Source organism: Tamandua tetradactyla, chromosome 16 (assembly GCF_023851605.1).
Source record: "Tamandua tetradactyla isolate mTamTet1 chromosome 16, mTamTet1.pri, whole genome shotgun sequence".
NCBI classification, from domain to species: domain Eukaryota; kingdom Metazoa; phylum Chordata; class Mammalia; order Pilosa; family Myrmecophagidae; genus Tamandua; species Tamandua tetradactyla.
Genome location: NC_135342.1, coordinates 77779461 through 77800252, shown reverse-complemented (window position 1 = coordinate 77800252; position 20792 = coordinate 77779461). Strand labels below are relative to the sequence as shown.

At 37.7% G+C, this 20792-nt stretch overlaps 1 protein-coding gene across 6 annotated transcripts in view; it reads right to left on the bottom strand.

Annotated features, from left to right (window-relative positions):
- The window catches only part of CDH13 (cadherin 13), a 1150740-nt gene that overhangs the window by 690535 nt on the left and 439413 nt on the right, over positions 1–20792 (bottom strand). The gene's annotated exons all lie outside the window — the stretch shown is intronic.

Here is a 20792-nt window from a genome sequence, read left to right as displayed (position 1 = left end):
TGTGACATGTTGCTGTGGGTGCCTGGTGTCTTTGACAAAGACTGGGGGGACCCTTCCCCCAGGGAGGAGGGAAGACATAAACTGGTGATGATCCAACATCCAACCAGCGAAAGAGACTTGGTTGGGTCCTGATTCCACTCCCCTTGTCTCATGGAGGCCGGAAGCCCACAGGTATGTGCAAATGAGAGATGAGGCTGAGCAAGCTGGCCAAGCTGAGCACTTGACTGGCTGCTGGACATTGTACCTGCAGTCGGAGGACAGGTGGGCCTAAGGGGATGAGAAGACTCAAGAGCGCCATTTGCTGGGGAGAAGCAGGAAGCGTGGTCTGATAAATTGCCTATCTGCCTAGTTTTCAAATAAAGCCCTAAGTAGAATTGCAGTCCCCCCTTGAGATTAGTGATTTGGTTTCAGGGGAAAGACGGACAAACCAAATCCAAAAGTGGATCTCCAACATTAATACAAGGAGATTCAAAATCTTAGATGAGGGAAGGAAATAAATCTGTAAAAATAACCTTATTAAGAGATTAAAAATGCCCCTATCTGCAACAGAAGATTGTAAAACATGTGACGATCCAGGTAAATATGGCTCAGCAAAATGACCAGATTAAATTACCTGAGGGGACACAGAATTTGAAACAACTAATTAAGGTTGTTCATAATGACATAAAGGATATCAAGAGCATAACAAGGATTTGAAAGAATAAACAGAAAAATATCAGATATCAGAGGGATGAAAGATATTGTTGACCAAATTAAAGTGTATTAGAGACTCATAACAGAGGAATTTAAGAGGCAGAAGAAAGTATATGTGAATTAGAAGACAGGAAAACTGAACTGGAACATGCAAGACAAACAGCAAGAAAAATGGAAAAAAATACAACTTAATTTCAGAGAAATTATAGATACCATAAAGCATACAGATAAAAGAATTGTTGGTGTCCCAGAAGAAGAGAAGAGTAAAAGGATAGGTAAGTTAATTGAAGATAAAGTAGGGGAAAACTTCCCAACCCTTAGAAAATATATAAACATCCAAACCAAACAAGTCCAACGAATCCCAAATAGAGTAAATCCAAATAGGCTTTTACTCTAACACATGTACTTATCAGAATGTCAAATCAGGAGCAAAAAGTCATGGAAGCAGCAAGAGACAAGAGATTTATGACATACTAGGGAAAACATATAAGACTGAGCTCAGACTACTCCACAGGCATCATGGAGGTGAGAAAGCAGTGGTATGATATATTGAAGATTTTGCACAAGAAAGACTTCCAGCCAAGAATTCTTTAACCTGCCAAGTTGTCCTGCAAAATTGAGGAGAGATTAAAATCTTCACAGATAAACAATGGCTGCAAGAATTTGCAAATAAGAGACTTGCCCTATGAGAAATATTAAAGGGAGCTCTGGGGACTGAAACAAGACAGAGAGGGAGGTCTAGAGGAGGGTACAGAATTGAAGAGTATTAGCAAGGGTAACTTAAAGGATAAAAAGTAAGGGGGCTTTAATTCCCGGACCATGCACCCCAAAATAAATAAATAAAAGTGAGAGAGGGAAAAGAATACATGTGACAAATAAAGATTATAAGCAGCTATAGTAATATCAGATAAAAATAGATTTCTGAGATAAAAAATGTGAAAATTTTCAGTAACATAGTTCATTACTATAACAAAGTTGACATTTGTAATAACTTTCCCCTTGATATTTTGAAAATGTACACAGTTCTGATAGCTAATAAAATGGTATTTAAGATAGTGTTTAATATTAAGAATTTAAGAAACTCTGAAATCTGTATCTGTACATTTTTCCTTGTTTGTCTTAATTTTAAATTATTTTATGAAACTTATTGTAAAGACACAGGTTTTACAATGATTATTTGGACACTGTATTTAAATATGCCTATGGATAAGCTCACTAAGATTTCACCATTTTTGGTGGTTCTGAGAGTATTGTTTGCTTCCTTAAATAAGAATATTTACATATAAAAGTTTTAAATGATGTTTGGACCTCAGGGCCATTGATCCTACATCAGGATGCTTTTGCTAAAACCTTGGGCTTTGTGTATGTGCTTGGGTGGGCAGTGGCACCTGGAAATACGAAAATATTAAAGGGAAAAAAAAAGAATTTTACAAAATGTGTCCAAAGAATGTCAACAAACTGCTTTTTGTTCCATTGTTCCATTGATAATCCTGACATTTAAAGTTATAGCTCTTTGAGTTACAAATCATATTAGTCAGCAGCAAAACCCATGGAACCCACCAAGGAGTCCTCAGCATAAAGAAATAGCATGTCATGGTCATCGCAAGCTAAAGACATAGGGACTAAGAAGGTGTGATGGTTAAGTTCATGTGTTATCTCCCTTAGTTATGGTGTCCAGTTGTCTGGTCATGCACACACTGGCCTGATTGTTGCTGTGAGAGTACTTTGTGGATTTCAACCATTAGTCAGTTGATTGTATCTATGGGTGATTTCATCTACAATCAACGAAGGAGCCTCATCTAATCAATGGAAGGCTATAAACAGAAAACTAATGATTCCAACAGTTATAAAGAAGAATTTCTACCTCTATTTCGGCCAACCAGCTTCTCCTGGGGAATTCATTGAAACCTTCAAATGAATTCCCAACCTGTAGCCTGCCCTATGTACTTGCCAATACCCACAGTCATGTGAACCAATTCCTATGAGAAATCTCATAATATTTGCATTCATATATATCCTGTCAGTTCTGTTTCTCTGGAGAACCCTGACTAATAGAGGAGAGTCTTTTGGTTACAAGCAGAATGGGGAGTGTGCATCTGAATTAAGGCAAAGTCTGTATGGCAGGTACTTTCTAAAAACTTCCATGATACTCAAGGGTGTGAATGGAGCTAGGCTAAAGATATGAAATTTTTCTGAAGAGCAAATACAGATGGCTCAAAAACACATGAAGAGATGCTCATTTTCATTGGCTATAAGGGAAATACGGATCAAGACTATAATGAGATACCACCTCACACCAATAAGAATGGGTGCTGTTAAACAAAGAGGAAACTATAAGTGTTGAAGAGGATATGGAGAACTTGGGACACTTATGCAGTGCTGGTGGGCATGTATAATGGTGCAGCCACTATGGAAGACTGTTTGGCTGTTCCTTAGGAAACTAAATATTGAGTTGACTATTGACCCAGCAATAGCACTACTTGGTATATATCCAGAAGAGCTGAAAGCAATGACACAGACATTATCACACTGATAGTCATAGAAGCATTATTCACAACTGCCAAAAGATGGAAACAAACCAAATGCCCATCAACAGAAGGATGGATCAACAAAATGTGGTAAATGCATACAACGGAATATTATTCAGGAGTAAGACAAAATGATGTCCTGAAGTACATGACAATATGGATGGGCATTGAGGACATAATGCTGAATGACATAGCCAGACACGAAAGAATAGATACTGTATGATTTCACTTTTATGACCAGTATAAAGGTATAATCAGAGGCTTATAATACAGAATATAGGGGACTTAGAGATACATAGAAGCTAAGATGGGTAAACCATAAGCTAATAAGGTTGAACTCCAATTAAGGTAATAAATAGAAGTGAAGGTAGTTCTCTAGTGGGTCTATAAGTAATACTACCATATTGAGGATGAACAAGATTGAAAAGGGTTGTGTAGACCTATGTGTCCCACTGATTAACACTAGAAATATGAATTAGTGCTTGCAAGAATACTTCAAAGATATGATTCATGTACAAAGAGTGTTTAAGTCCAGAGCCCAGGAGGAAGACTGCTATTGCATGCTATGGGCTATGTTCAAAATGTAACCATCAGCACTACCACAGCAACAGCAGAGGTAAATAAAAGGGGGAGCGACAAGAGTTAAGAGGAAGTTTAGATTTTCTACTTGGTGAGGGTGTGTTTATTGTTTTTTTTTTCTCTTGGGAACAATGAAATGATCTAAAATTGAGAATGTTGATGGACTGTGGACTTTGGGCTCTATACATGATGCATGATGAATGCAGGTGGCTGAAGGATGCACTGACTGAGAAGTACATTGGCGAACAATGGTGTATATTTATGAATGAAGGTTGTGCTGCTACAAAAACGGAACTAAGTTGTGAGGCATGCAACGATGTGAATGAACATGTGGGACATTTGGTGAGACAACATAAGCCAGAAACGAAAGAACAACGATAATACAGTCACCTTTAGAAAATGCTTATAAGAAAACAGGGGCCTAGATTGTAAGCTTTTAGAGCAGACACATTAAGTCCGGAGTGGTGATTATTATTTCTAGATTTTGAGAGGCTGTTTTATATATGTATATAACCTGATATTTAGAGGTATGAACAAAGCCAATCAGGTTGGGGTTAAAGTAACTCAGAACATAGGGGCAAGGAAGACAGTGTCTATATTTTAGAACCACACATACTCTCTGAGACCAAAGGAAGAAAAGTATATTTGGTCTGGAAGTGAAATTTTCTGTAGCACATAATCTAGCTCAACCTATCTGTACAGCTCATTTGAACAACTGAAACACAGGAAGCCCAGAATAATAAAGAGGTCCTTTAATCCTCTATAGAATATTGTAATGCCTGAATACATCCTAGAGTATATTAAGCAGATAATCAAAAAGTATTGGCAAAGTCCCCTAAGGGAGGGGAGAAAGACTATGAAACTATTAAACCTTACCATCAGGGAATCCCCTGATAACTGTGTCAAACTTTAGGGACACCTAAATTAATAGGCCATGTCCTCAATCCTGAGGCTTACCCTTGTGAAGTTTATGTAGGTAGCAGAGAAGCTTAGACTACCTATAGATATGCCTAAGAGTTACTTCTGGAGGACCTCTTTTGTTGCTCAAATGTGGCCTCAGTCTCTCTAAGCCCAACTCTGCAAGTGAAATCACTGCCCTCCCCATTAAATGTGACATGACATCCAGGGGTGAAAGTCTCCCTGGTGACATGGGAGATGACTCCCAGGGATGAATCCAGCCATGGCACCGTGGGATCAACAACTATATCCTGACCAAAAGAAGGAAAAGAAGTGTAACTAATAAAGTATCACTGGCAGAGAGAGTTCAAATAGAGTCAAGAGGCTACTCTGGAGGTTGCTCTTATGTAAGCTTCAGCTAGACACTGCTACCTATCATAAACTGCCAAACCCCAACCAGAACCATTCCAGCCAATCCTAAAGAACACATAGGGCAATATGCAAAATTCCATAAGGGTTCCATGCACTAGAGTAACTTTTCAGAAACCTACAACTTCTAGATGGGTCCCTGGTTCCAATAAGTCCTGAAACCTAGAAGGCCCAGCCTCTCTAGAACATCAGATCATTCCATCTCCCTACCCCATATTAGTGACTTCCCCTCCCAATGTGAAAAAGTTAGAAAGACCATAGCCCAAACACCCCTAAAGAGAGGGATGGAAAGATCAAAGGTGATGGTGCAGTTATACATTGAAGATAGGATTTAACAAGTGAATATGATTGCTGAATTATTAAACTGATATCTCTTTTAGTCTCCAGTATCTTAGAGCAGTTAGAAGTAAAAATCTAAAATTGTGAAATTAGAGCCCATGTCAAACCCTGAAATATATTCTACAACTAATTGGTGCAGTTCTTTGAAATTTATTGCTTTTTTGTATATATGTTACTTTTCACAAAAAAAGAAGGAAAAAATTTGATTGTGATGACAAAAAAAAATTTAAGCCTTCCAGTCTCCTATGTTCTGGAGCAGTTGGAAAGAAAAATCTGAGAGGATGGTATGGCAGGTCATGACAGACTCTGGGATTTGTCCTGTAACTACTTGTTAAAGAGTGCTTTGAAAACTATTGTTTTTTATTTCTTTGCTTTGTATATATGTTATACTATACAATAAAAAGTGGGCCTTCCATAAGACATCCATTGTGTATGTATAACTTGTATAGGTAAGGCATTTGTAATTAGCACCAATTTTATATTCAATGATAAACGAACTTAAATGCTTGAAAAAATGTTCTTCGATTAAAAACTTCAATAAAAAACATAAGAGGATTAATAAATACACATATACCCCAGAGATACTGTGGGTTCAGTTCCAGACCACAGCAATAAAGTATATATTGCAATAAAGTAAGTTACACTAAGTTTTGATTTCCCAGTGCATATCAAAGTTATGTTTACACTATACTGTCATCTACTAAGGATGCAATAGAATTATGTCTAAAAAATGTACACACATTAACTAAAATGTAACACAAAGTGATCACATCCTATTGGAAAAATAGCATCAATAGACTTGCTTGATGCAGGGTTGCACAACTCTTCAATTTGTAAAAAAAAAAAAAAAAAAATGAAAAAAGAAAAAACCGCACTGCTTCTGAGAAGCTCAATAAAGTAAAGTGCAATAAAATGAGTCTGCCTGAAATAACATAGGCTTGCTGGGTTGCGAGCAGCATGCTAAGCATTATACAATATAGATAGGATGTTTAAATCCCATCATTTTTACATATATTTCAATACAATTGAAATATATTAGAATTATATAAAAAATTTCCAACCATAAATATTGCTCAAAGCAAACTCTATCAAGTCAAATTGATCCACCGATCAGTGTTTTTAGGCAGTATCATTCAGAAACTTCGAATTTAAGAAAAATTCTTTAATTTAGCTGAAATTATTTTCACCAGGGTTAATTGTGCTGTGCATAAATTTTATGCCAAATATTTGATTAATCAAGAGAATTTGCCAAATTAAACTTAAATTTTAAAATGATGACTTCTGACTTGTGAGTTCTCTCTATGGCTTCATTTCACCAAGTCCAATTTTCAATTCTATATTTTTTACCAGAGTTTTGATTCTTCTGCCATTTTCTAATTAATAATAAAATGTTCTCAACACAGTTTTGGCTGTTGCCATTTTACTTTGCCTTCATTCTTTCTAGAAGTCTAATTTTTCATAGGATGCTTGTCATAATGCCAGCAACCATTGATGCTTCAATCAGTTTTTCTTCTACAACAAACCCTAACCCTAACCTTGTGCAGTTTTAGTCACTACCTGTATATTATTCCTAACAGCAACATTTTGAGTTGGAATAAAGATGAAGGGTCTGTATTTCTTTCAGTGAAATAGATCAGAAAGGCAAAGACATAAAACCTGAGTTCAAATCATAGGTTCAAATACCAAGGTCAAAACAGCAGAGGCAAAAAAACTATGTTTTGAAAATTTGAAGTTAAAGCTATAAAAGACCTTGAAGAATGAGAAATCCAACTTGGACTTAAAAGTAGGGTTTGAGCTTGAATCAATGTTTTATAAAGGAGCTGGCAGTAAATGGTCCCCATGTATTTTACCGAGCAATTTGCAACCACCTTCTCAGGAGCCTTCATGAGCATTTGAGTGGGCAAGAAATGTCCCCATGTTACAGGTTAGGAAACCAAGGCTGGGAGTATCTTGTCCAGGATCACATATTGAGTAAACAGCAGATCTTACACGGTTGGGCAGCTCTTAAGCATTAAGAGTCCATATTGTCCAGGCTTAAGGTTTTACTGAATTGACTTAGGGAACTATACTGACTCTTGCAGGCTGAAGGCTGTTTGTCTGAGAAAATTAATCTCTTAATTTTGCCTTAAGGCCAACATTAACATGAAGACACCAGTGGTTTGGTGTCTACGTTTGGTATTTTGTTCAATTAGGTTGCATTTGGGCAACCATTGACTCATCATGGGCGTACGCAAAAGTCCCAGTGCCTTTATTTGTTGTCAGTTAAAGTATCCAGACACTTGCCTTACTTATTAGGTGTGGGAAGCTGCAGTGGGTTTGAGACAAATATGTTTAACTCTCCCAAAAGAGAATGTGAGTTGGGTATAATGCAGCATTTCACAATATTGCTCAGAACACTTTGAGTTAATAGATGCTGTAAGGAAAAAAAAACAAGGGTTCTGTGTTTAATTTTGTCAAAATGCTGAGTATAATAAACTCACCATTAAGAGCCTCAATGTGTATTGGTATATCAAAAGCTCTGAGAAAGTTCTTGTAGGCAGGAAAGGAAAGGCAATGCTTCCCAAACATATGTCTTTGACCAACCCAACCTAGAGTGGTTGGCTGTCACTCTAGTATGTGTTTCTCCACTCTTCATTGTTATATAACTTGGATTTTATTTGGAGCATGAATGAGTAAGCCAAATGCCTACTGTTATAACCTCCCTTGCAGCAGTTGGTAGCTGTCTGACAAGGTCCAGGCCTATGAGAAGTAAGTGGATGTCTGGTGAATTCTAAGAAAATTCTCTTTCCTGAAAAGGAAGGAGTTTTGTGTGCCCTTTCTCCCTTCACTCTGCCAAGCTAAAATGATAACTGGAGATACAGTAACCATCTTGCAACCATGAAAGTATAAGTATGAGGGTAAAGCCAGAAAACTAAGATGGAAGGATATAAATGCAGAATAATCTAGGATTTCAATGATTTTGTTGAGCAGCTGAACCAACTCCAGTAATCACCTAACCTTGGACTTCCTGCTAAGAAAGAAAAAAGCAACCTCTACTTTTTAAAGCCCTTCTTAGCTTCTTGGTTGTTTGCAGGTCAATGCATACTTAATTAATACATGCTCAATGTTTATTGGATGAATGAATATATTTTTACACGATCTTGAAAGTTGAAAAGACCCCACTTTCTGAAGGCACATGATGAGTTTTCTATGCAAAAGTGCTTTGAGAACATGAGCTCACATGGTTATTCAGTTACACAGAAACCTTAAACCCCAAAAGAAAAATGACTACTTTGGGATGAATGTGAAAGTGAAAAAGGCAACAAGAGGAGAACACCAATATTCATCATCAAAACAAGCATTTTCAGAGTCACAGATCCTTCCCCCACTGTCCTTGATAAATTTGCCCCAGTCACATAAATTTCTCCCAGCTGGTAATACAATAAATTGGCTTCAATCTTTTGTTTATGTGATCATTACTTCAAAACCAGAAACAAGCAATTTATCGGGTGTGAAAAATGCCATCCGTGGCACCTGGATTTACATCTGAAAATTGATTTTTGTCACATTAGGATTTTAGGACAGCCTCTCCTGGCAGCCACTCCAGCCACGAAGCATCATAAAAATTATGAGGGATCTACAGCAGCATGCTAAACTCACTGTAAATTTTTGGTCTCCAAAGAGCCACACTGGTAAGGTGTTATTGATGAGATGGTGAGAAGTACCTGGAGCCATCTTTCTTGATAATTTAATACTGACATCTCAACTTGGGAGAAGCAGAAGAGTGTAATAATAACAGATGGTCCTCATTTTAGTTAGCCCCTCAATCTTAAAATCAATATTAGGTACCTTAAAAAACTAGTCAGCTGTCAGGGCTAAGAAAGTTCCAGACGTCAAGTGTGGGGAAGTCTCATCACTTCAAAACTCAAGGCTCACCTGAGAAAGAAATTTCCAGCTGTGGTTCTATTGAGTTTCTCTTTGAGTTGGCATCTTTTCCAGTAACAGTTTCATATTATGGGGAGGCAAAATGGAACAGTAGAGAGTGCAAAAGAATTTTAGTAGGGCTGATATGGTTTGGGTTCTGTTACTCAATAGCTCTGAGATAGAGGGAATGTCAGCAATTTCTCCAAATATTAACGTCAATCTCCCCAGTCTGGGGGCAGTGAGCTTCACCTACCTGCTGTGAGTGTGTGAGACAGCACACGTGAGAAATGTATGCATTTGTCTTGCTCCTGTTTCTTTACATGTGTGTCTGTCTCAGCCTTTCTTCCTAATTTCATCACATTCACATTTACCTTGTTCCATGTGGAATTATGTAATTTGTCCTAATACTTTTTTGAAACAGTTGGGACTTCCAGTGACTAGACATAAAAATACCTATTGGGCTATTCTCATAAGGCTACTTTGGGCATCAAGTAAGATACTGTATTTAAGACTGCGCCCCCCATACTGACACATTATTGTTATTACTTTTGTTATTGGAGTGTCTGAACTCTTATAAATACCCAATTACTATATATTTACTAATGGCATTTAGAGAGCATGAAAGCACTTCAGCCGCTGTTGTAGTTCTGAGTCACTCTAATTAAAGATCAAGTTAATTGCTCCCAAATGTATTACCAATTTTTCCCATTAAAAAAAAAAAATCTCACCAGAAAAGTCTGTTGAAAAGGAAGACACCATTTAAAGCATACTGTCTCGGAACCAATATAAAATGCTTTTTCCCTTCTGCATGCCTTGTAAAACACGTGTGTGAATTTGTTGATGCTTGTAAAACAGCAGCATTGCATTCTTGCTAATTACTATTGACCCCGTGGTTGAGGAACATTTTCTGGTTGTTTCCACATGGGTTATTCTTATGCCAGATCTTTTGAGTCTGTACTTCCTTGTACATCCTTATTCTACAACTGAAGTTTCATCTTCTTGGTTTTAGCCCATTGCTCTGGCTTATTGAGATCTTTCTGAATCTGGAAAATTTTCATCTCCAGCATTAATTGTTACTGTTTATTTTACAAGCATGTTCTCCTCTTTTTCTCTAAAGTCTAGAAATATCACCCATGGTCTAGGTTAAATGGTCCTGCTACATGCCCCAAGCCCCCTGCCACTCCCCTTTTAACACATTTGCAATTCCTTGCACAATGCCTGCCTTCTCTTCTGTACTCGTAGGTCCATGGAATAGAGACCACATCTGTCTCATTCACCAGGGTATTCCCAAGACCTGTGACTGTGGTTGAAACATAGTAGGTGCTTGATAAATACTAATTAAAATGATTAGTTTAATTTGAATCTAATTACTTAAGAAACTCTATCTGACTTCAAAGAACATTCTTTACTAATAGGTACTGCAAAATAATTCACTAACTTCCTGCCAAGTTTCCCAATGCATTCACATGATAGCTTTCTTTGTGGGTGAGAATAAAGTCTCCCCATTGCTGCTTCCATATTCTGAAGGATATATTGTCACCATGCAAGATTATGCCCAATACTCCCAGTTGATATATTAGCTCTGAACTCTAGGCCAGTTACTTAAGGTAAAAATGGGGCTAACCAATAGGCTTTATCACACAGATTAGTCACAGGGGTTGAATGAGATAGTTAACGTGCATGCAAAGTGCTTAGTGGAGCATCTGATCCCAGGAGGGTGCAGGTGTGTGCAGGAAAAGGAAGTGATGCTGCTGAAAGCCCCACTCTCATTCATGTAGTTGCTCATAAAAATACCTGGCAAAGGAATGAGAGGAAGGGAAACTGACTTCTTTCCACACTTTCACACAGGCACCGACATTTTCCTGGGTTTGGATTCTTAGCTTCAGCTAATCAGGGCCAAGCAGCTGGTAGGTGTCCTCGATCAGAGATGCTTGGTGACCCTGAAAAACCTAGGGAGTGATCCTAGAGAACACTTTATCATCAAGACACGTGAGACTCCATTCTGAAAAGGCAGAGCCTCCTTGACCTTCACCCCAGCGACAGGATCATCATGGGGATCTTAATGAAATCAAGTTGATGAAGCACTTTGATTTCCTTAAAAAGGGATGAGGCAGATATGTCATTTTTATTAATCTATATATGAAAGTACTTTTAATGAGCATTCTAACTGCTGAAATGTGCTACTTAACTTCGTCTGGTTGCATTACGTAGTAAGTACTAGGCTACAATTAGAAATGAGGTTGTTTTGTAGGACTTTGTCCCAGAGGAATTTACAAAATACAGACATATAACTCCGTATTTTTCCAGAAACCATGGGTCATCCAAGGAGAGTGATAAAATTAAAAAGAACAACTTAATTTTGGGAGAATGCTCTGCTGTTATTGAAATCATATTCTCAAAAACAATTTAACAACAAATGACATGTATGACATGTGAATGCATATCTTCCATTTTTATTTGTTCTCCCATCTTTTTATATAATTATGGGAGAGGGATAATAGTAACAACAAGTACAATGAAAGAACAGACTAGTATTTAATTTGAATTTATTAGGTGTCATGGTAATTCGAGGTGTTTTAATTGAATTGTTTCATTAAATGATTGTGTGCATTTAGTGTGAAATTATCCCCATTTATATCTCATTAAATTGCATTTTTGATTGTATTATTATTATTATTATTATCCCATTTTATGGATGAGCAAACTAGCTCAGAGAAATTGTCCCTTGCTTCAGTTCCAAGGCTTATAAGTAGCATAGTGAAGTTGATCTGATGTCAAAGCCAAAGTTACCATTTAAACAGAAAACACTGAAAATATCATAAATAACCATCAACATAGGACAAGGTAAATTATGATGGTAACATTCTTAGGATGGAATATTCTGAAACCCTTGGAGATGATAGCAGCTCCTATTTGACCAAACCCCTGTACATAATAGCTATAAACTCTTGACAACATGTAAGAAGCAACAACATGGAAGGTCTGGAGAATCAACAGCAGCAGGAAGAAATGAGAGGGAAGTAAACATTTGGGAGAAAAAAACTAAATGGCATTGGGTGAATTTCCCATTTTTGTGGCTCTCAGCCAGAGGGTAGGACCAATCAATATCAGATGGGGCAAATAAAACTGATGGAAGACCCACAGTCTTTATGGCTTACAGAATGGATAGTTTCAGGAAAACAATGGCTAATGGGAATTATATGGGGAAAAACCCAGAGAGAAGAGGTTCAGAAAGGGGGAGCCCCAACTTCTGGATATTTACTCTGCTGGAAACTCTTCTGACAGTCAGCCCTGACCATGCACACCTGGGCAGACTCCAGGCCTCCAAGTGTGAGCTGCCACTCACCCCAGGGAAGATAAAGAATGCTAATTTGAGTTTCACCAAGCTAAAATTCAAAACAAACAAACAAACAAAATGCTCTTTTGAAGAACAGAGAAGAAACCAGATTTTCAAAACATATTTATAATGTTCATTACAATGCAAGATTCACATGGCATTAAAAAGAAAAACAACAGGAAAATGTAACCCATTCTCAAAAGAAAAGGCAACCAATGGAGATGGACCCCAAGGCTGCCCAGATGTTAGAATTAACACTCAATGGCTTTAAAGCAGCATGTTATAACTAAGAGCAAGGCATAAAGGGAAAATATACTTATTATGATGAAATGATAGGAAATTTCAACAAAGAAATAGAAACAATAAAAATGAACCAAATGGAAATTCTAGAACTGAAAAATAAAATACATATAAAATATAATTGCCATCCTGACCAAAAGTGGGGAAAGAAGCGTAACAAGGTATCAGTGCTTGAGAGATTTCAAGGAAGGTCAAGAGGCTACACTGGAGGTCACTTTTATATATGCTTCAGTTAGATATCTCTACCTATCATAACTTGCCAAACCCCAACCAAAACCATTCCTGCCAATCCTAAAGAATACCTAGGACTTTTATGAGATTCTATAAAGGTTCCATGCACTAGGGTAACTCTCCAAAACCTACAACTTCCAGATAGGTCTCTGGACCAGATAAGTCCTGAAATGCAGACAGGCCAGCCCTTCTAGAACATTAATTAGTTCCAATCCCCCATCCCATATTATTAACAGCCCCTTCCAACATGAAAAAGTTAGGGTGGGCATAGCCCCAATACCCCTCAAGTGTAGGAGAAAGATCAAAATTGATGGTGGGGTATACAGAGAAGGTCAGCTTTAATAAATGAGTGTGAGTGCCGAATCATTACACGGGTATTTCTTTTAGTCTCCAGTAGCTTAGAGTAGTTAGAAACAAAAACCTAAAATTATGCAATTGTAACCCATACCAAACTCTGAAATCTGTTCTACAACTAATTATTGCAATGTTCTTTGAAATTTATTGCTTTTATGTATATATGTATTTAAACAGAAGGAAGAGTGTAACAGAGAAGATAGGATTTAACAAGTGAGAATGACTGCTGAATCATTATACTGATATCTCAGTTGGACTCCATGTCTTCGAGCAGCTAGAAGAAAATATGAAGAATCATGGAACTGCAACCCATACCAAACTTTGAAATCTGTTCTATAACTACTTGTTAAAATATACTTGGAAATTTAAATAACACTAGAAGGAAAAAAATAAAATTGTCAAGTTGATCTTAGCAAAATGAATATGACAGAAGAAAGTCAATCAAACCTAAAGGTAAATAAATAGAAATTATCCAATATGAAGGAAAGAAAAAGACATTAAAAAAAACATGAAAGAACATTTTTCAGGGATCTGTGGTACAGTATCAACATGTCAAATATGGGTCTTTTTAGTCCCAGAGACTAAGGCAAAACATGTTTGAAGAAATAGGACTGAAGGTATCCCAGAAATAGTAAAATACAAATTTAGAGATTCAAAAGTTCAGCAAATCACAAGCAGGACAAATATAAAGAATTAAGTATTAAAAATGTTTTTAAATAACTCATTAATAATTTCTGTGTTGATTACATGTTGGAATGATTTGTATAGTTGGGGTTAAATAAAATATTAAATTAATTTCATATGGTTGTTTTGAAGTTTTTAAATGTTGATTTCATAAAATTTAAAATTATATGTGTTCTAAATTTTATTTCTATTGGACATTGGGTTAGAGAAGTTTGGATAGCTGGGCATATACATGATAGATTGACTCAATCCCTATTTAATTTTTATCCAGTGCATAGTATATATTAAATACATAAAATCCACATATATATTGTATATAAATTATTTGTGCTCTCTCATGTTTTCTTAACTTCTCAAACTTATTATATATGTCTATATATGATATGTATCTAAATATGTTTGTTCAAAGAGTAATATGGTTAAATTTTTTGCATGTATTCTTAAGTTAAAATTACTTTTGTATGTTTACAACTTGCAAAAATGACTATTCACTACAAACATGCTTGCACTTGAAAGACTGCTTTGTGAATCATTAGTTTCCCCATGACGTGGGAGAGTGCCTGCAGTCATGCCTCCCTGACTTACTGATGTGTATCTACTAATGTATCAGCAATGGTGCTGGATGCTTTCCTCTCCCTCAGAAGGCAAACTGTCTGGTGTGTTAGTCAAGGGTTGGAGGAGCTCTCAGAGAGGAGCAGTGCTGTATTCAGTAGCTCAAGTCCACAACTTGGCTCTACCATTTAAATGGTAGAGGAACAAGTTTGGGCAAATTATTAACCTCCTTGGTTCCCCATCCCCTCTCCTGAGAAAAGGGGATCATAAAGCACCTACCTCACAGAGTTGTGTGAGTATTAAATAACATATTGCTTGGGGGTGGAAGCATATTGCCTGGCACAGACCAAACCTTCAGTCCACCTGGGCTACTTGTGGTGGAAACTTCTAATGCCCATGCATGCCCAGGTCTCCTCTCTTCTGAGCATGTGCGGAATTACACTTTCCTGTCCATTTGCAGCTGAATGGGGCCATATCATTAGATATGATCAATGGAATACAGTAATAAGTGGTATGTGTCATTTCTAAACCCCAGCATTTAGTTGTGAGTGCAAAATCCTGGAATATTCTCTTTCTTTGCCATGGAGCAGCTAGAGGCAACATGTTAAGATGATGCTGTCATGACATCAAGTGGCATGATTACACAGAACAGAACTCTTCTCTAACCCATGCTGGAAATGGAGCATGAGCAATAAATAAACCTCTGTTGTTCAAGCCATTGATATTTGGGAGCTGTTTGTTACAACAGCAAAACCTAACCCATCCTGATTCACATCATATTGTCTATGGCAAGTCCTCTCCTGAGATGGGTCTTTTGATTTGAATTTCTAAAGATATCCCTCACTACCACCCCCACCCCCGGATCAAAAACCTGTCAGGGATAAGTGTAAATAGTTTGGGCACTTCCTCCAAAATAACTAAAGGTCAATTGTCCTCTTGGGTGTCTCATCTTCATCCAGTTCCAGCAACGTTTGCCTTCCTGAACCAAATTACTACCAAGACCTTCTTTTGAGAAAGTAGATTACTTTCTCAAGTAATATTTGATTTTCTAAAACAACTCCTCTAAAACAGCTTTTACAACCAAGATACTTTTTAATACTGCACCAAAGCTATTAAAAAGAATGGAAACTACAGATCATAAAAATGTCAACAGTGAAACACTCATTTCCGTGTAAGTCATGAAATAAAATCAATATGTTAACCTATTCTTTAAGAACAAAGGACGATAAAAGGAAATTTCAATATGTTTTTGTTATTATTTCATCCAAATTCATGTATTCATTGTGGTTTATGGCTAGAAGACACCTCAAAGGTCATCATATTCAACACTCTCAAACTGTCAGTATCAAAGTTATAGTTGTTCATGTCAATTTATTTGGAGTTCTAGGGGAGATGGGGACCACATGTATTTCCAATAATACATTTTGAAAGGACAGTTAATGATTTTACAGTTTTGAAGAAGCCAAGGAAGCTGAGATTTGCTGCCGAAAGAGCAGAATTTCTTCATAATCATGCCAAGAGGCAAGGGGAATTCCAGAGCAGCTACTATGTGATATTTTAGGCAAAAACATACATATCTTTTAATCTAGAGAAGCACCAAGTTCCTCTGAAAGAAGAGGGGAGATTATGCAAGTGTTAGTGGCCCAATTTTCTCTGCTCCCCTTACTTTTTCTTCACTTAGTTAATTTGTGGAAACCATGTTGATCGCAAACTTCCACCAGTATCTCAGGAGAGAGGACAGGAATCAGCATTTAACTCAAAGCCTTTGTTTAGCTCTAAAAGATAATAGCTTACATCTGTGAGGAACAATTCCTTAGGTGTTCAATTTGAGATCATAGGAGATGCTTGGCCAGGCCCAGTCCATGCTGACCAGTGTTATCATTGAATTGGGTGGTCAGGGTGGGAGTTTGGGGAGAGTTGATAAGGATGAGAATGGACCAATGCCAGGAATGGATAGTTGGCTGCAGGAAGCTGTGTGAGTGTTTCTGAGGACAGCACAGTCCAGTGGCCAAAAACACAGGTTGTGGAGCTAGACTTTTTGGGTTTGCCGTTTTCTACCTACGTGGCCTCAGGCAGGTGACTTTAAAATAGGGATGATAATAATCTTCTCTACCCTAGAGGGCTGTTACATGGATAAAATGTGCTAATATTTGTAAAACACATAAAATAACACCTGGAGTGTAGTAAGTGCCACCTCTATAGTGTTTCTTAAAAAAAGAAAATAATTGTGTCACCAGAATGATGTGATCATATTAACAACTTGTATTTATTAATCAGACATCTGGAACATACTTTCAGATTTACACTTTGGTTTGAGAGGCACACATGTGCATTACAAATGCAAGCAGCCTTACCTGAATTTGGTCAAGACTCCTGATTTACCCCTCTAACGGAAGAAGGCACCTGGTACATATAATTCAAGATGTAAAATTCTGAAATCATTCTCTTTGATGTTTTTCAGGGAAACTGAAGAACATGCATCTGAGATTTTGAGTATCCCACTTAAATTGAAGTAGTTAATGCTCCTTACACTTGCCTGAGACTCTGAACATGAGTCGCAAACAACTTTTTTGCCCCAAACCCCAAATTTTATAAATCCTTGCCATGAAAATGTTGTTACCAGTGGGTGGCGATCATGTCTCATGATGCAAAAGGCCTCATTTCCTTTGCAAAATTTGGATACTGGGCAGAAATTGAAGAATACAAGGGGTTCAGACTGAAATAAGGGGTGGTAGGGATACAGACCTTGCATTTCATAAGCTTTCAAACTTCAAAGAGAACAGTGAAGCTACAGGATGTGAACTATTCCATCCCTCCCATCACAGCTGCACAAGAGCTTACCCCTTCATGCAAGATTACTGGCATTTTCAAAATCGATCATGGAGGCCATCTCTGTTCAAGTGACGGTGAAGACTCATTGCTGAGTCAGAAGGATTGTCAGGTGCTGCCACAAAAAGCAGCAATGAATGGGAGAATTCTACTGCTCATCTGCCTCACACTCTTGGTTTGCTCAATCTACATTCATCAGATTCTGAATGCCACCATGCGAGAGTATAGCATACTCTTCATAGGACTTATCTATAAAGTCACACTGTCAAAGAAACATCCCAGTTTTGCCACTTACTAGGTGTATGGCATTGAGTCAGTTATCATCCATAAGCTTCATTTTATGGATGGAAATCACTATGCCAGTCACTTAGAGATTTTAGGGCCTAAGTAAGATGATACTGATAAAATGATTTAGACAACATTCAGCATAGAAAATGTTATTACCCCATTTGCAGTTGGCCTCTCTAATGATTTAACCAAGATCTGACCAACACGGGTACCTTTTCCTCCTTGATGCTCTTGGCAGCCCACTTTGGCTGAGGCTGCCATTTTACCAAGCTCTGGTCCTATCATAGTGGTAATTCCCCATCCAAAAGAGTAATTTGGAAGATTTAATGAGATAATGGAGAGATCGTGCTTGAGTAGCCCTGGAGTTTAGAACAGGTTAAGAGTTTCCAAGGCACAGGCTGTGAACATTCACATTAGGTCCTCTTTCAAGACTTGTGCCACAAGCAAGTGATAAATGGAGAAATGAACATGCGTGGGGCCTGAGACATTCCAATATTTAGAAGCCAGGGAAGGAAGGAAGACCAAGCAAAGGCTTATGGCTTTGTCTTTTCTTTTTCATGACAATACCTTCCTCATCTGTTCTGTTTCAGCATCTTCCTAACATATCTATATAATTTAATCATGTTTCTTTTGATGAGAATAGATCAATAGCACCAAAATATTATGGAATGCTTGCAGTTATATCTGAAGTTAATCATTCAGGTTCTTGGATCATTACTGTTCATTTGTCCAGGTTGTAAAACATTAATACTTGAAAATTTCAACTGAAAATGATAGACTTTTGTATTATTATTTGCTATCACTTATTAAACATCTACTCTGGCTCAAAGATTATGCTTGTCCCTTTATATGTTTGCTAACATTTAATCCTTGACTCAACCAAATGTGGAAGGTTCCTGTTTTACAACTGTGGGAAACCAGGGCTCAGATAAATAGTGACCTGCCCAAATTCTCAATAGTTATTGACAGTAAGTTTTTCTGTCTTCTAAGCATGTGTTTAGAATAGTCAAAGTTGAGGGATTTGGGTAGGTGTCTATGGTGTTATAAGATTTGGCAGCAAAGGAATTAAAACTGGTCTTTTGAAAGGAATCAGTATATCAAAAATGGAAGTCTAGAAAACAGGATGGTTCATGGAGGCAGCATTGGCAGTATCTATCCTGGGAGCAGTTGGACTGCTAGGGCAAAGGCTTCCAGCATTTGGGCAACAAAGACAGCCTGAGCTCATTGGCTCCAAAGATTCACTCAAACCAGTGCTTCATGCTCACTAAGCAGTCTTCTGATTATGATTTGACTTTCCACGAAGGTTGGAGTAGAAGCAGAAAATGTGCTGACCATGAAGGCTTGAGGCATTCTGGTCCCTTTGACAGTAATTTCTCTTTGTAAATTAATAAAGCGACTTCACACCAGGAGAGAATTTGCTGATCATTTGGACTCTGTATATCTCTCTTTAAATTAATAGATTGGTTTCATACAGGGAGGAAAAAACATGGATTACATGGACTCTGAGTATTTTTGTCACACTCATAACTCTTTGTAAATTAATAAATTGGCATTCAAGATTTATAATCCCTATCCTGAGGTTGCATCATGTACACATGGCTAAGAGGTGTTTCTTCTCATTGGATTGACAAGATCAGGAGGTCCCTGGTTAGAAGCTTCATCTGATTGGATGGCCAACTTTTCCAGGTTCACCCAATACTTTCCTGGTTTTAGTTCTGAAAACTCCAACTCTCAAGAACCTCCTCTGTCTCAGGCAAGCCAAGATGACTTGCTCAGAACTATTTCAGTTTTAAAACCAAAAGTTGTGTGTCTCAATCCCAGGTGAATTGGTTACCCTACAGTTTGATCATTTGGTGGGGGAAACCCAACATCATATATAGCTGAAAAAGAGCCAAAGTGCTTTACTATCTACAGGTACCAAATTCAACGTTCATATCCAGTTTTAGAAGGACCTTTAAGTTGTCACTGTCTTATGACTTCTAGGTATCATACAGTAATATAATCCATTAGTATTTTATTTTACAACTCATATATAAGATATTTATAAAAGGCAAGCTCTACACTAATATGTATGAGTTAGGATGATTGTTTTATACCTGGAACACATCCAAACTGCAGTTCTTCCTGTCTGAAGATAGTAGTCCAGACATTATTTTTAGATTGTAAATCCATTTGCCCTGGTAGTTTGGCAGGGTCTAGCTGAAGCTTTGCACATGGGAGAAACCCCAGCTTCTTCTGATGTATAAGTACCCTTCCCTCCACTACCCAAAGGAAATGGGAGGGGAATGCAGGAATACAGAAGGAAGCAGCGCATTCAAAGACTGAGTATCTGGAATTAGTCTTTCTCTGGTTTCCAGGATTAGTCTTTTCACTGTTTCATCTAATTAGCCAATTCTGCAGACACTCCTCTGTCATCTTACCCATCTTTGCAACAGCATTCAATAGAGTTGACCATATCCCCTTCTTCAAGGCTTTTCTTGCCTTCTATAATACTGCTTGTTTTAGTTTACTAAGGCTGCCAGAATGTAATATACCAGAACTGGACTGGCTTATATAAAGGAGATTTATTTAGTTACAAATTTGTAGTTCTTCAGGGGAAAGGCAGCTGGCTTTCCCTGCACATGGAAGGGCACACAGCAATGTCTACTGGCCTTCTCTCTTGGCTTCTGGGTTCAAATGGCTTTCCCCAGGGTGATTCCTTTCTGTATCTCCAAACGTCTGGATCTAAAGTATTTATCTCCAGTTCTGAGCACCAGAAGCACAACCAGCCTTATTTCCTGGTGTCTCCATTAGGACATCTCACAAAGCCTTCATATTTGGCCATCCAAACAGAGCTCCTGATCCTGACC